The sequence below is a fragment of the Schistocerca serialis genome, chromosome 2 (assembly GCF_023864345.2).
Source record: "Schistocerca serialis cubense isolate TAMUIC-IGC-003099 chromosome 2, iqSchSeri2.2, whole genome shotgun sequence".
Taxonomy (NCBI): domain Eukaryota; kingdom Metazoa; phylum Arthropoda; class Insecta; order Orthoptera; family Acrididae; genus Schistocerca; species Schistocerca serialis.
The window spans coordinates 1,074,488,912-1,074,504,761 of NC_064639.1; positions in this window are offsets into that span (position 1 = coordinate 1,074,488,912).

Consider the following 15,850-nt stretch of genomic DNA (forward strand, 5'->3'; position numbering starts at 1 on the left):
TAGGAATCAGGACGAAGAAACAGTTTCGACTGATTTCTGAGATAATATGACATCTGCAGAGACATGGAATTTGCTGAAGGAAATGTTAGTTAGAACAGCTGAGGGAGTACTCAAGGGTGCCAAAAAATTTAAGAATAAAAATAACTGGCTTACTAACGAAACCGTACAAACCATTGAGGACAGAAAGGTACTGAAGATGAGAGGATTACAGGCAACTCAGCAGTGCCGCAAGTTATCGGCGTTAATACAGTTAAGCTGCCGAATCGACGGACGTAATTACATCAGTGAAACATGTGAGAGAACTGAGAAACTCCAGGATTTCAATGAGACCAGGTGCATGTCCAATGAAATAAGAAAACTAACAAAATCCTTCAAACGAAGAACATCGATCATAGAAGACGAAAATGGCACATCTCTGACCAACATTGAACTATCTGCTGTTCCGTGGAGAACATATTGCAACAACATATTGCAATAAAAATTGAAAATTTGGTCGTGCAAACATTCTAGCGGAGAAGCAACCTAGTATCTTAAAAGAAGAAGTCCAAAAAGCTATAGCTAAAATGAAAAATAACAAAGCACCTTAACATGAACGTATTACTGCTAAGATTTTGGTTTGAAAATCAAGCATGAAGTACGTAAAAGCATATGGAACAACGGAACATTGATAGAGGACTGGACCATATCGGTAATTACTCCGCTTCACAAGAAAAAAAAAAAAAATCCAGCGAGGTGGCGCAGTGGTTAACACACTGGACCCGCATTCGGGAGTACGACGGTTCAAACCCGCGTTCTGCCATCCTGGTTTAGGTTCCAGTGGCTTCCCTAAATCGCTTTAGATAAAGACCGGGATTGTTCCTTTGAAAGGGCACGGCAGACTTCCCTCCCCATACTTCCCTAATCCGATGACCTCGCTGTGTGGTCCCTTCTCCCCCCCCCCCCCAAATCCACCGTCTTACCCACACCTTTAACCCTTTTTTTCATGAGAAAGGAAACCCACAGCCTTATAGGAACAACAAAACCATTTTTTTCATTTCAGATGCCAGCAAAATTCTTGTATATGCCATCTATAAACGCCTGAGAACCTACTTAAGTAAAGAAATATCCCAGAGCAAACTGGTTTTGTCCACAATAAAGGAACATGAGAATAGATTCTCAGTGCGAGACAGCTAAAAGAAAAATGTAGGAAATTCAATATCACATTAGTACTTTGATTCTTCGACTACAGCAAGGCGTTCGATGGAAAGAACAGTGAAGCGTATTAGCAGAAATGGGCGTTCCTAATCATCTTCTTATCCCCACCAAATATCTCTGCTCTGATAATAAGGCAATATTCAGGCCAGATAAAACTATTTTAAGTCCTTTTGAAACATGTAAAGTTGTTAGACAAAGGACCATCCTATCGCTTATTCTATTTAACAGTTATGGAGAATATGTAATGAAAAATACTCTTCATGGCTGGTGGGATCCCAATCGGAGGACAAAGAGTCAGTAATTTAATATTTGCTGATGAAATCACGCTGCGCATAGAATCACAAGTGGAAGTGAAGGATCTATTGAATAAAGTTAAGAGAAAAAATGAGCAACTTGGCTTATCAATTAATAAGAAAAAAGACAAAGACCATGATAATTGACAGAGGTGGGTCACTATTAGCTACTGATGTACTATCAGAATATGAAGAAGTTGATCACTTTGTCTAACTGGGCTCAGTGGTTTAGAAAGAGGGTGGCTGTACACAGGGAATACAACGCAGGATTTTTTTGCGTAGGGATGCTGCACCGAAACTGACGCTGGTTGGAAAGAACGAGCTCTGATCAGACATACTAAATTGAGAGCGCTGAAATCTCTGGAGTTTACAGCTTCGCTTTTGGCGCAAAAGGAGGGGACCACAAAAGAACTGACGCGCTTTAGATTTCAGTTGGTGCAGGATGTTGTGCACGAACTGACTCCTGGATTATTTCCCATAAATATTCGATGGGATTCATGTCGAACGCTCTGGGTGACCAAATCGTTCGCTCGGATTTTCGCGACTGTTCCTCAAACTCGTCGCGAATAGTTGTGGCCCCGTGACATGGCATCGTTGTTTGGGAACATGAAGTCTGTGGATGCAAATGGTCTCCAACTAGCCTAAAAATGTTCAATTGTGTGTGAATTCTTATGGGACTTAACTGCTAAGTTCATCAGTCCCTAAGCATACACACTACTTAACCTAAATTATCCTAAGGACAAACACACACACCCATGCCCGAGGGAGGACTCGAACCTCCGCCGGGACCAGCCGCACAGCAAGTAGCCAAACATAACAATTTCTGTCAATTATCGGTTCTGTTGGACCAGAGGATGCAGTGCATTCCACCACTATGAAGCCATCATCAGCTTGCACAGTGTCTTATTGACTACTTGAGTTCATGGTTTCGTGGGGTCTGCGCCACACTCTAACACTACCATCAGCTCTTACCAACTGAAATCTGGAATAATGTGACCAGGTCACGCTTCTTCATTTGTCTATTTTCTACGGACTGACCGATATGGCCACGAACCCAGGAGAGGCGCTGCAGTAGATGTCATGCTGTCAGCAAAGGCATTCTCGTCGGTCGTCCGCTCCCAAAGTCCATTAACGCCCAATTTCGCCGCACTGTCCTAGCGAATACGTCTGTCGTACGTCCGACAGTGATTTGGTTCAAATGGCTCTGAGCACTATGGGACTTAACTGATGAGGTAATCAGTCCCCTAGAACTTAGAACTGCTTAAACCTAACTAACCTACGGACATCACACACATCCATGCCCGAGGCAGGATTCGAACCTGCGACCGTAGCGGTCGCGCGGTTCCAGACTGTAGCGCCTAGAACCGCTCGGTCACACCGGCCGGCGACATTGATTTCTGCTGTTATTTCACGTAGTGTTGCTTGTCTGTTACCACTGACAGCTCTATGCAAAGGTCGCTGCTCTTGGTCGTTAATTAAGGCTGTCGGCCAGTGCGTTATCCTAGTGAGAGGTGATAACTGAAATTTGGGATTTCAGCACCCTGTCGACACTGTGGATCTTGAAATATTAAATTTCTTAACTATTTCAGAAATGCAATGTCCCACGCGTCTAGCTCCAACTACCATTCCGTGTTCAAAGTCTGTTAAATCCCGTCGTGCGGCCATAACCACGTCGGAAACTAATCACCTGACTCCAAATGACAGCTACACCACTGCACTGTCCTTTTATACCTCGTGTACGCTATACAGAGCAGGGACGCATTGACCCGTTACATTTTCGTTTATTTTAAGAGCTGTGAACTGGCTGCCCTACAAATAGGTGGCGGGGTTGTCTCAGCAGCCATTATGCTACGAGCCATTTGCCAAGTTTCTGCTCCCAGCGTCATCATCAGAAGTGCCACCTTTTGCAGTGTCCGATCAGTAAAGTTCCACGACTTTAAGACCGATAGTAGAACGCGGTCTGATTTAAGGAAATGAAGAACAGTCACAAATTGTGAACAGCGATGGTTGCTTCTCTGAGCTGTATTTCCACATTTCGCAAGTGTATTAGCTGTCATATTCAGTTCCCTTGTTTAATAGCAGATGTCTTGCTACGAGAAAGGCTAGTTGTACACGATATGTCTGTGCCTATTAAAAAACCTAAGTGCACTGGTGCACGACTCCAGACTTTTCTTTCTGTTTCACTGCTGTGAAGACCACGCGAACATTTACTTCCCTCTCCTAATGACTTACGGAATTGGTTTAGTGGTAAGTCCAATTTATTACAACTGCTTTATACACAGCCTTATTAATTTTTTCTAGGGCTTTCACAGGACCCGGCACCTTAAGGAGCAGTACAATCGCGTTATTTATTGGTTTGATACTACCCAACATAATTTCTTAGCGCCAGAAAATATTTGTTCTGACTACTGATTAATATCAGTTAATTGCATGAATAGCTTTTCCTTTATCGCTGATCTTTGTTGGACGCCTGTATTTGTTTCCTTACGTCCACTCACGCGAAAGAGAAACCGTTGTTCAGTCACGCTATTACCAAGCAGTGAAAAGGAAGGGAGAGTAGGGTTTAACGTCCTGTTGACATTGAGATCTTTAGAAGTTGAACACATAATTGAACCAGGAAGGCCGGCCGGAGTGGCCGAGTGGTTCTAGGCGCTACAGTCTGGAACCGCGCGACCGCTACGGTCACAGGTTCGAATCCTGCCTCGGGCATGGATGTGTGTGATGTCCTTAGGTTAGTTAGGTTTAAGTAGTTTTAAGTTCTAGGGGACTGATGACCTCAGCAGTTAAGTCTCATAGTGCTCAGAGCCATTTAAACCAATTTTTGAACCAGGAAGGAGAAAAAATAGCAGGCATATTTTGAGGAAATTCACTTTCTGTTTTCTAGCGCTTATCCCCGCTGTTTTCATGATTTGGCAAATCTGGTTTTTAATAGCTTTGTGGCCGGATTCGTTCCACATCTCTACATCCATCAGTTCACCTAAATAGCCCTTTGCACCCCCAGATATTTGCACCGACTTCTCCGTATAGATGGTGTTTGCGCAAATAAATTGTTGCGTCTGAATGAATCGTTGACTGAAAAATTTGGCTGTGTTACTGTCTGTGTTCGGTCTGTGCGGAGTCTGACGCTGATCAGATGTGCAGACATACGACGTGCTTCAATACTTCACGTATGGCACGATGTGTTTCCGGAATGTCTTAGCTCAACAATCAAAGTTATACCAGGGCAGAAAATTTCGGATAAGCGTAGCTCTGCCAGTTTCTAAGTACGTCAATATTACTGTAAGTCTTTCATAAGGACTTCTGATTTTTTTCATTACAGTGTCATTTATCCTGATACAGGGTGACCAAGGAGGAACGGTCAGTATTAAGGAATATGACAGGAACGATCATTCGAAGCAAAAAGGTCTAGTAAACATGAGCTCGAAAATGTATATCTTAAGAGGTATGAGCACTTTTTCAGTAGAAGAGATGTGTTTACCACTAGAAAAGGTGAACTTGTGCTCCTAGTTCTTAAGGTATGGATTTTAGAAACCAAGTTTGGTTGTCCCTTCGTTCCCCTGAATTTGACCATTCCTCCTGGGACACCATGTATACCGTGTAACATACTGCAACAACACAAACAACGTCTCTTCGTCCTAGGTAGTTAATCCAGCATCCTTTTTCAATTTTTAGCTCCTTCAAAAGACTAACTGCGACAGCGTTACACTCTTGAGAAGCCACTCTTTTGTCCATCTTCTCTGTACCGATCATTTTATAGTTTCCGACGTAATGGCTCTAGACAGAATAATTACCTTATTAGCACACTTACATAATTTGGTCATGAGCAGAAAATACTATTCACTCCCGAGCTACTGATTCAGGACTGTGCGAAAGCCGCACTGTTGTTGTAAGATGTAAATGCAAATTAAATACCGCAGACCAGAAGTGCAGACGGTCATTGCGAACACGATCTGGTCAGACAAACCTGAGCTTGGGAAGGGCTCTTTAAAGAGAGAAGTCGTATGCGCAGCGTGTGTGTGTGAATCGTGTGAACTGGGTTTTGAATGTTATCGTATTTAACTATTTGTAAAAGTAAAGTGGTGTGGCATCGTTGGCTGGGAGACCGCGAGGGGTGGGGTTTTACTATGCTTTGCGCGCACCGGCACTTTTCCTTTCACGAATTACAGATCATTGTAGGCTAGCAGGTGTGTGTAGTGCGGCGTCATGTATGCGTTGTATGATCGTGAGATAAGGGAGAGGGTGACACCTAGTGCTAGCACACAGTCTACTCCTCTCGAATAGCAAAAATGGTTCAAACGGCTCTGAGCACTATGATACTTAACATCTGAGGTCTTCAGTCCCCCAGAACTCAGAACTACTTAAACCTAACTAACCTAAGGACATCACACACATCCATGACCGAGGCCGGATTCGAACCTGCGACCGTCGTAGCAGCGCGGTTCCGGACTGAAGCGCCTAGAACCGCTCGGTCACCGCGGCCGGCCTCTCGAATAGCACCAACGGCCGATGAGCTCAACGTCCCTATGCGACCGTCGGATCATCACCAAAATTATCGCATGAGACACTTTAGATACGTTTGGAATTTAATCTACTTCTACATACATAGTCTCCAAGCCAACGTACGGTGCTTGGCATTGGGTACTCTGTACCACTATCAGTCATTTCGTTTCCTGCTCCACTCATAAATGGAACTATGGGATAATGACCATCTGTATGCCTGTATACGAGCCCTAATTTCTCGTATCTTACATTCGTGGTACTTACGTGAAATGTATGTTGGTGGCAATAGAATCCTTCTGTAGTCAAATTCAAATGCCGTTTCTTTAAATTTTCTCATTAGTGTTCGTCAAAAAGAATGTCGCCTTCCCTCTAGGGATTCCCATTTAAGTTTCCGAAGCATCTCCGTAACACTTGCGTGTTGTTCGAACGTACCGGTAGCAAACATAGCAGCCCACCTCTGAATTTCTTCGGTTTTCCTCTAATCAGACCTACTCGGGATACCAAACACTCGAGCAGTAGTCAAGAATCGGTTGCACTAGCATTCTGCGTGCTGTCTCCTTTACAGATCAACCAAACTATCACAAAATGTTCCCTGCGCATGAAATATATTTTTATACAGGGGACGGACAGAAACTTCGAAACACAAAAAAACAACACAATGCCATGCCTGATGCCGTGTAGGGGAACCGTTGGCATTCGTAATTGCCTCCAATTCTCTCAGGATGGATTGATGCAGGACATTGGCGCAAAGTCTGGAGATCAGAAACTAGGCTCTACCACCCATCCTCCTCTTTATCGTAAAGCCAAAGGAAAAGCAACCAACAGCGCATGGCACATCTGGACAGTTACACGTCCTAGCAACGGCCACGCTCAACACTGGTTAACGTTGGTGATGTGACGGTAACCGGTGCATTCAACGAGGCAAGGCCGTGAGTTAACTGTTTGTATATCATACTTTTATCGAGGCGGATACGAGGGACCAGCCCCAAATTTGCCAAAACGACTGTGGAAAGCCACCATAAAACTGTGTTTCGGCTGGCCAGTGCAGTAAACCAACAGTCGTTAATACGAAGTCAGGTGTGGCTTACCTCTCTGTATCGCACGCTAGAGCGCTGTACGTTAAGGTGTACGAGCAGATCACCATTTTTTAAAGAAAACCACGTCGGCAGTTCCTGAAATGGTTTAGGGAGACGATCCTCTGGAACAAAGCTGCCTTGTCACAGTTATGCCGCAATCACTCTCGATTTAAGAAGGTGACAAATCACTTTACTTCCTTTCACAAATGCAGTACCGTTTCACCTTGCTGTGGCGGTGATTACACGAGCTGCAATCAGCTAAGGCACCCGTGGTGTAGGGTAGCTTCTTTGATTACTAATTAAAATCTCCCTGGTCCAGAGATCGAACGCCCGGCACCATTTAAATTTTGAATAAAAATCAGAAATGGCCGAAGACAACTGGGATAAGAAATCACCCTCATTCGGCCTTTTCGGTAAGAGGTTTAGGGCAATCTCTCACCCTTGGGGTGGGTAACTGCCCCTAAAGACGGAAGAATGAGCAATGATCAGCGGCATGAGGATGCATTAAAGACACGTTAGTGTGTCCACAGGGCATGTGGCCTGGAACTGAAAAAAAAAAAAAAATCATGACGATCTCTCCATTGGTGAAAGATACCGCACTAGTTTCCCTTTCGGATCTCCAGGAGGGGACTGAAAAATGGGAGGTGGCCATGAGAAAGAGACTGAATAACCAACGAAAGGATAACGTTCTGCGAGTCAGTGTGTGAAATGTCAGAAAATTAAACGTTGCAGGGAAGCTAGAAAATCTGAAAAGCAAAATGCTGAGGCTCAGTCTAGATACGGGAGGCGGGTAATGGCATAGCGTGAATAGGATTCGTTATAAACAAAAAGGAAGGGCAAAGAGTGAGTCACTGTGAACATGTCAGTGATAGGGTTGTTCTCACCAGAATCGACAGGAAACCAACACCGATAACTAGTTCAGGTATACATGCCGAAGTCTAAGCCGAAGGTGAAGAGGTAGAGACATTATACTAGAATATTGAACAGGTAATTTAGTACGAAAAGGCAGATGAAAATCTAATAGTCATGGGGAATTAGGACATCGTTGTATGATACTAGGAGTGGGAGGGGAGACAGACTAATTGAGTTTTGCAATAAATTCCATCTACTAATAGCGAAGACTCACAAAAGGAGGAGGTATATTTGGAAAAGGTTGGGAGGTATGGGAAAATTTCAGTTAGATTACATCATGGTCAGGCAGAGATTCCGAAATCAGATACTGGATTTTAAGGTGTACCCTGGAGTAGATATAGGCTCAGATCACAATTTAGTAGTGATGAAGAGCAGGCTGAAGTTTAAGAAATTAGGCAGGAAAAATCAGTGCGCAAAGAAGTGCAATACGGAAGTACTACGGAATGAGGAGATATGCTGAAAGTTCTCTGAGACTGTAGATACTGTGATAAGAAATAGCTCAGTATGAAGTTCACTTGATGAGGAATGGAAATCTCTGGATAGGACACTCACAGAAGTTAGGAAGAAAAACATACGTATAAAGAAAGTAACTGCAAAGAAACCATGGGTAACAGAAGAAATATATCAGTTGATCGATGAAAGAAGGGATTACAAGTCACGTAGGAATTAAATAGACAGGAAGCACAGAGAAGCTAAGATGAAACAGCTGCATGAAAAATGTGAAGAAATCGAAAAGAAATGGTTGTTGTAACGAATGACTCAGCATACAGAAAAATCAAAACTACCTTCGATGAAATTAACAGCAGGAGCGGTAACATTAAGAGTGCAATGGGAATTACGCTGTTGAAATCAGAGGAGAGAGAAGATAGATGGAATGAGTAAGGCCTCTATGGGAGGGGGGGGGGGGGAAGACTTGTCTGGTGACGTGAAAGGAGAAGGCGAATAAGACAGGAGATATAGACAATATTCCATCAGAATTTGTAAAATAGTTCGGGGAAATGACAAAAAAGAACGACTTTTGACGTTGGTGTGTGCAGAATGTATCAGTGTGGTAGTACACCATCTGAGTTTCGGAAAAAACATCAGCCACACAATTCCGAAGATTGCAAGAACCGACAAGTGCGAGAATTATCGCAGAATCAGCTTAACAGCTCATGCACCCAAGTTTCTGAACAGAATAATATACAGAACAATGGAGAGGAAAACTGAGGATGCGTTAGCTGATGATCGGTTTGGCTTTAGGAAAGACAAAAGTCCCAAGGAGGGAGTTCTAACGTTGTCATGGGATTTGTCAATCTGGAAAAAGCGTTCGACAATGTAAAGTGGTGCAAGATGTTCAAAGCTCTGAGAAAAATAGGGGTAAGATAGGGAAGGACGGGTAATACTCAATACAATGTGCAAGAACCTAGAGGGTATAATAACGGTGGGAGACGAAGAACGAAGTGCTCAGATTAAAAAGTGTGTAAGACAGGGATGTAGTCTTTCGCCCCTGCTGTTCAGTCTGTACGTCGAAGAAGCAATTACGGAAATAAAGGAAATGTTCAAGAGTGGAACTAATATTCAAGAAGAAGAGACGTCAATGATAAGATTCGTCCTTGACACAGCTATCCTCAATGGAACTCAAGAAGAATTACAGGGTATTTTGAATAGAATGAACTGTCTAATGAGTACAGAATATGGATTAAGAGTAAACTGGAAAAAGACGAAATTAATGAGAAGCAGTAGAAATGAGAACAGCGAGAAACTTACTATCAGAACTGGGCTTCACGAATTGGATAAAGGAGTTCCACTATCTAACCCATGACGAACGGAGCAAGGAGGATATCAAAAGGAGACTAGCACTGGCAAAAATGGTATTCCTGGCCTAGTACCAAACATAGGCCTTAATCTGAGGAAAAAAGTTGTGAGTATGTAAGTTTGGAGCACAGAATTATGTTGTAGTGAAACATGGACTGTGAGAAAACCAGAAAAGGCGAGAATCGGGGCAGTAGAGATGTGGTGCTACACAAGAATATTGAAATTTACTTGGACTGAAAAGGTAGGGAATGAGGAGGTTCTCCAGAGAATCGGCGAGGAAAGGAATATGTGGAAAACACTGACAAGAAGAAGGATCAGGATGGTAGGACATCTGTTAATGTGTCAGGGAATAACTTCCATGGTACTAGAGAGAGCTGTAGAGGGTAGAAGTTATAGAGGAAAGCGAGGAAAACAGGAATACATCCTGCAAATAACTGACTAAAGTGGCAAGTACTACTCTGAGATGAAGAGATTGGCACAGGAGAAGAATTCATGGCGGGCGCAATCAATCCAGTCAGAAGACCGATGACAGAAAAAAAGGGTCCCAAATTGATGAATAATGCGCAAGAATAGACTATTATTCATCAATTTGGGACCCTTTTTTTCAGTCATAATACTCAAGAATACACTCACACCCCCCTCCCCAAGAACCAAGGACCTTGCCGTTGGTGGAGAGGCTTGCGTGCCTCAGCGACACGGATAGCCGTACCGTAGGTGCAACCACAACGGAGGGGTATCTGTTGAGAGGCCAGACAAACGTGTGGTTCCTGAAGAGGGGCAGCAGCCTTTTCAGTAGTTGCAGGGGGAACAGTCTGGATGATTGACTGATCTGGCCTTGTAACACTAACCAAAACTGCCTTGCTGTGCTGGTACTGCGAACGGCTGAAGGCACAGGAAAACTACAGCCGTAATTTTTCCCGGGGGCATGCAGCTTTACTGTATGGTTAAATGACGATAGCGTCCTCTTGGGTAAAATATTCCGGAGGTAAAATAGGCCCCCATTCGGATATCCGGGCGGGGATTACTCAGGAGGACGTCGTTATCAGGAGAAAGAAAAGTGGCGTTCTACGGATCGGAGCGTGGAATTTCAGATCCTTTAATCGAGCAGGTGGGTTAGAAAATCTAAAAAGGGAAATGGATCGGTTAAAATTAAATATAGTATGAATTAGTGAAGTTCGTTGGCAGGACGAACAAGACTTTTGGTCAGGCGAATACAGGATTATAAATACAAAATCAAATAGGGATAATGCAGGAGTCGGTTTAATAATGAATAAAAAATAGGAGTGCGGGTAAGCTACTACAAACAGCATAGTGAACGCATTATTGTGGCCAAGATAGACACGAAGCCCACGCATACTACAGTAATGCAAGTTTATATTCCAACTAGCTCTTCAGATGACGAAGAAACTGAAGAAATGTATGATGAAATAAAAAGAAATTATTCAGATAGTGAAGGGAGACGAAAATTTAATAGTCATGGGTGACTGGAATTCAGTAGTAGGAAAATGGAGAGAAGGAAACGTAGTAGGTGAATATGGATTGGGGCTAAGAATTGAAAGAGGAAGCCGCCTGATAGAATTTTGCACAGAGCACAACTTAATCATAGCTAACACTTGGTTCAAGAATCGTAAAAGAAGGTTGTATACATGGAAGAAGCCTGGAGATACTGACGGGTTTCAGATAAATTATATAATGGTAAGACAGAGATTTAGGCACCAGGTTTTAAACTGTAAGACATTTTCAGGGGCAGATGTGGACTCTGACCACAATCTATTGGTTATGAACTGTAGATTAAAACTGAAGAAACTGCAAAAAGGTGGAAATTTAAGGAGATGGGACCTGGATAAACTGACTAAACCAGAGGCTGTGCAGAGTTGCAGGGAGAGCATAAGGGAACAATTGACAGGAATGGGGGAAATAAATACAGTAGAAGAAGAATGGGTAGCTTTGAGAGATGAAGTAGTGAAGGCAGCAGAGAATCTAGTAGGTAAAAAGTCAAGGGCTAGTAGAAATCCTTGGGTAACAGAACAAACATTGCATTTAATTGATGCAAGGAGGAAATATAAAAATGCGATAAATGAAGCAGGCAAAAAGGAATACAAACGTCTCAAAAATGAGATCGACAGGAAGTACAAAATGCCTAAGCAGGGATGGCTAGAGGACAAATGTAAGGATGTAGAAGCTTATCTCACTAGCGGTAAGATAGATACCGCCTACAAATCGAAACCCAGTTCTAAGCAAAGAAGGGAAAGCAGAACGGTGGAAGGATTATATAGAGCGTCTATACAAGGGCAATGTACTTGAGGAAAACATTATGGAAATGGAAGAGGATGTAGATGAAGATGAAATGGGAGATACGATACTGCGTGAAGAGTTTGACAGAGCACTGAAAGGCCTGTGTCGAAACAAGGCCCCGGGAGTAGACAACATTCCATTAGAACTACTGACGGCCTTGGGAGAGCTAGTCCTGACAAGACTCTACCATCTGGTGAGCAAGATGCATGAGACAGGCTAAATACCTTCAGACTTCAAGAAGAATGTAATAATTCCAATCCCAAAGAAAGCAGGTGCTGACAGATGTGAAAATTACCGAACAATGAGTTTAATAAGTCACGGATGCAAAATATTAACGCGAATTCTTTACAGACGAATGGAAAAACTGGTAGAAGCCGACCTTGGGGAAGATCAGTTTGGATTCTGTAGAAATATTGGAACACGTGAGACAATACTGCCCCTTCGACTTATCTTAGAAGCTAGATTAAGAAAAGGCAAACCTACGTTTCTAGCATTTGTAGACTTAGAGAAAACTTTTGACAATATTGATTGGAATACTCTCTTTCATATTCTGAAGGTGGCAGGGGTAAAATGCAGGAAGCGAAAGGCTATTTATAATTCGTACAGAAAACAGATGGCAGTTATAAGAGTAGAGGGGCATGAAAGGGAAGCAGTGGTTGGGAAGGGAGTGAGACAGGGTTGTAGCCTCTCCGCGATGTTATTCAATCTGTATATTGAGCAAGCAATAAAGGAAACAAAAGAAAAATTCGGAGTAGGTAATAAAATCCATGGAGAAGAAATAAAAACCTTGAGGTTCTCCGATGACATTGTAATTCTGTCAGAGACAGCAAAGGACTTGTAAGAGCAGTTGAACGGATGGACAGTGTCATGAAAGGAGGGTATACGATGAACATTAACAAAAGCAAAACAAGGATAATGGAATGTAGTCGATTTAAGTCGGGTGATGCTGAGGGAATTAGATTAGGAAATAAGACACTTAAAGTAGTAAAGGAGTTTTGTTATTTGGGGAACAAAATAACTGATGATGGGTGAAGTAGACAGGATATCCAATGCAGACTGGCAATGGGAAGGGAAGCTTTCTGAAGAAGAGAATTTTGTTAACATGGAGTATAGGTTTAAGCGTGTGGAAGTCGTTGTCTGAAAGTATTTGTATGGAGCGTAGGACATGTATGGAAGTGAAACATGGACGACATCTAGTTTGGACAAGAAGAGAGTAGAAGCTTTCGAAATGTGGTGCTACAGAAGAATGCTGAAGATTGGATGGGTAGATCGTATAACTAATGAGGAGGTTTTGAATAAGATTGGGGAGAAGAGAAGTTTGTGGCACAACTAGACTAGAAGAAGGGATCGGTTGGTAGGACATGTTCTGAGGCATCGAGGGATCACCAATTTAGTATTGGAGAGCAGCGTGGAGGGTAAAAATCGTAGACGGAGACCAAAAGATCAATACACTAAGCAGATTCAGAAGGATGTAGGTTGCAGTAGGTACTGGGAGATGAAGACGCTTGCACAGGATAGAGTAGCATGGAGTGCTGCATCAAACCAGTCTCAGGACTGAAGACCACAACAACAACTCAAGAATAAGTCGAGAAGCCCCTTTTAAACCACTTCTACGGCTGAATTACATTTCCTTAAGATTCTTCCTATGAATCTCAGTCTCGCATCCGGTTTTCCTACTATTTGTTTTATGTCGTCAATACACTTATGGTTGCTCTGGTTACTTTTTCCAGAAATTTGGCATCAGTAGTGTTATTTGTACTGGAGTGGATTTCTTTTCCTATGTTTTTGCAGTTCGTTGCATTCATTTACAGTCAGGGTCAAGTGCCACACCGTGCACCATTCATCAGTCCTCTGTACGTCCTTCTTCAAATCGTTGCTGTTTTCTGCCTTCCAGTGTGGGACAGTGTCAACGCCTTCCTGAACTTGAGGAATACCACATCAACCTGAGCGCCGATGTGTATACGCTGTGGACCTCTTGGAGAAAAGAGCAAGCTGAGTTTCGCACGATCTCTGTTTGCGGAATCTATGTTGATTTTTGTAGAGAAAATTTTAGTTCACTGAAAACGTCGTATTACGTGAGTATGAGACATGTTCCATAATTCTACAACAAACTGATGACAATATCCTTACACGTTATAATAATGGATGTATGTTTGTACGCGTGTTCTACGTCTTCTTCTAAACCACTGGACTGGTTTCAAATAATCTTAGTCCGCATATCCCTTACTGTTAGTCAACAGTCTCTGTGGTAGTAAGAACCACCTACCTATCATAGCTCAGGGGGTTTGATGTCATAAGCAGTGAGATGCGTGGAAACTGCCAAGTCACACCTGACGTTTAAATTTATTACTTATGTGGTACTAGCTCTATTCGCAATGAAATTCGGTGACGGTATTAACATATGTCGCTAAATGAACCTACAAAATAATATCACGGTACCATTTATAGGTCAGGAGATGTGACGACATAAACATGGAGAAGCATGAAAAAGCTGCATGGGATTTAAATTTTTCATTATTATTTATCATTTATTCGCATCTTATTTTGCAGACACTGTTCACATATGCCACTAAATGTACCTACACAAATATAATAGTGTAAGACACATAGTTCAAGAGATATGTCATAAACACTGGGTCACGCGAAAAAATGCCGCATCATGCGTACAATTTGAATACATTCGTTCTTTACTACTAAGACACTCCTACAGACGAGTCGGCTTAGTGGGAATCACTGACACCTGCCTACGCTTTTGACAACACTCAAGCGCGAAGCGCCAACAGCTGTAGGCAAAGACTATAGCTGTCTATAGAGCTATAAGAGATGTTGCCATAGAGACGTTTACAAAATCTCGTTGTAGACAGGCAAAGCAGCTGCTCCCAGCGTACGGAAATAAACATTACAGAGAATTTGTAATTTGCATCATGTGTTGGTGTTGTGGTCTTCAGTCCAGAGACTGGTTTGATGCAGATGTCCATGCTGCTCTATCCTGTCCAAGCTTCTTCATCTCCAAGTAACTACTGCAACCTACATCCTTCTGAATCTGCTTAGTGTATTCATCTCTTGGTCTTGCTCTACGATTTTTACCCTCCACGCTGCCCTCCAATACTAAATTGGTGATCCCTTGATTTGCTTAATATGATTCTTAATTTGGACACTGTATTTTTACATTTGGCATTGTACATATTCCTTTGTACGACTTCCATAATTTCCAAGTTGTTTTCACGAATGTATGGAATGAAATTTCTCTACTAACACAATTAATTTTTTGTTTTCGCTTGTAATAGAAAGTTAGCAAAATGAATATCGGGCAACGCCCAGTTTATCAGCCAGTAGGAGCATTATTATGTGCGTCTGTCCTAAGTTTTGAGGCATGGGAATGAGTCGCGCTTTATTCCAATCGCTAAGTACCCTTCGTTGCTCTGGCAATCTACGATGAACTTCTGATGGGACACGAGAAAATTATTTCTCATAATCCCTGAGCGCATATAAAAGTAAAATGAACCAAAGGAGTTCTTTGGTCTTGAAATAAAATCCATTAAAACAATTCTTTACTCACGAGAGAAACTGAAGTTGGCAAGAGGTGTACGCAGGATTCACATGACGGGATATCCCTATACAAGGAAAAGAGACGGTGGAATACGACGCAGCCATTGTCGGTTATCGTGGTTCCCGCAGAAATGAGGCGTTTCCTTCCTGGTCGGAACTTGGGCTGCGGAAGAATGACGATGACTGTACAACTTGCGGATGCGGTGTGGGACGTGGCGCAACATGTCCAGCGTC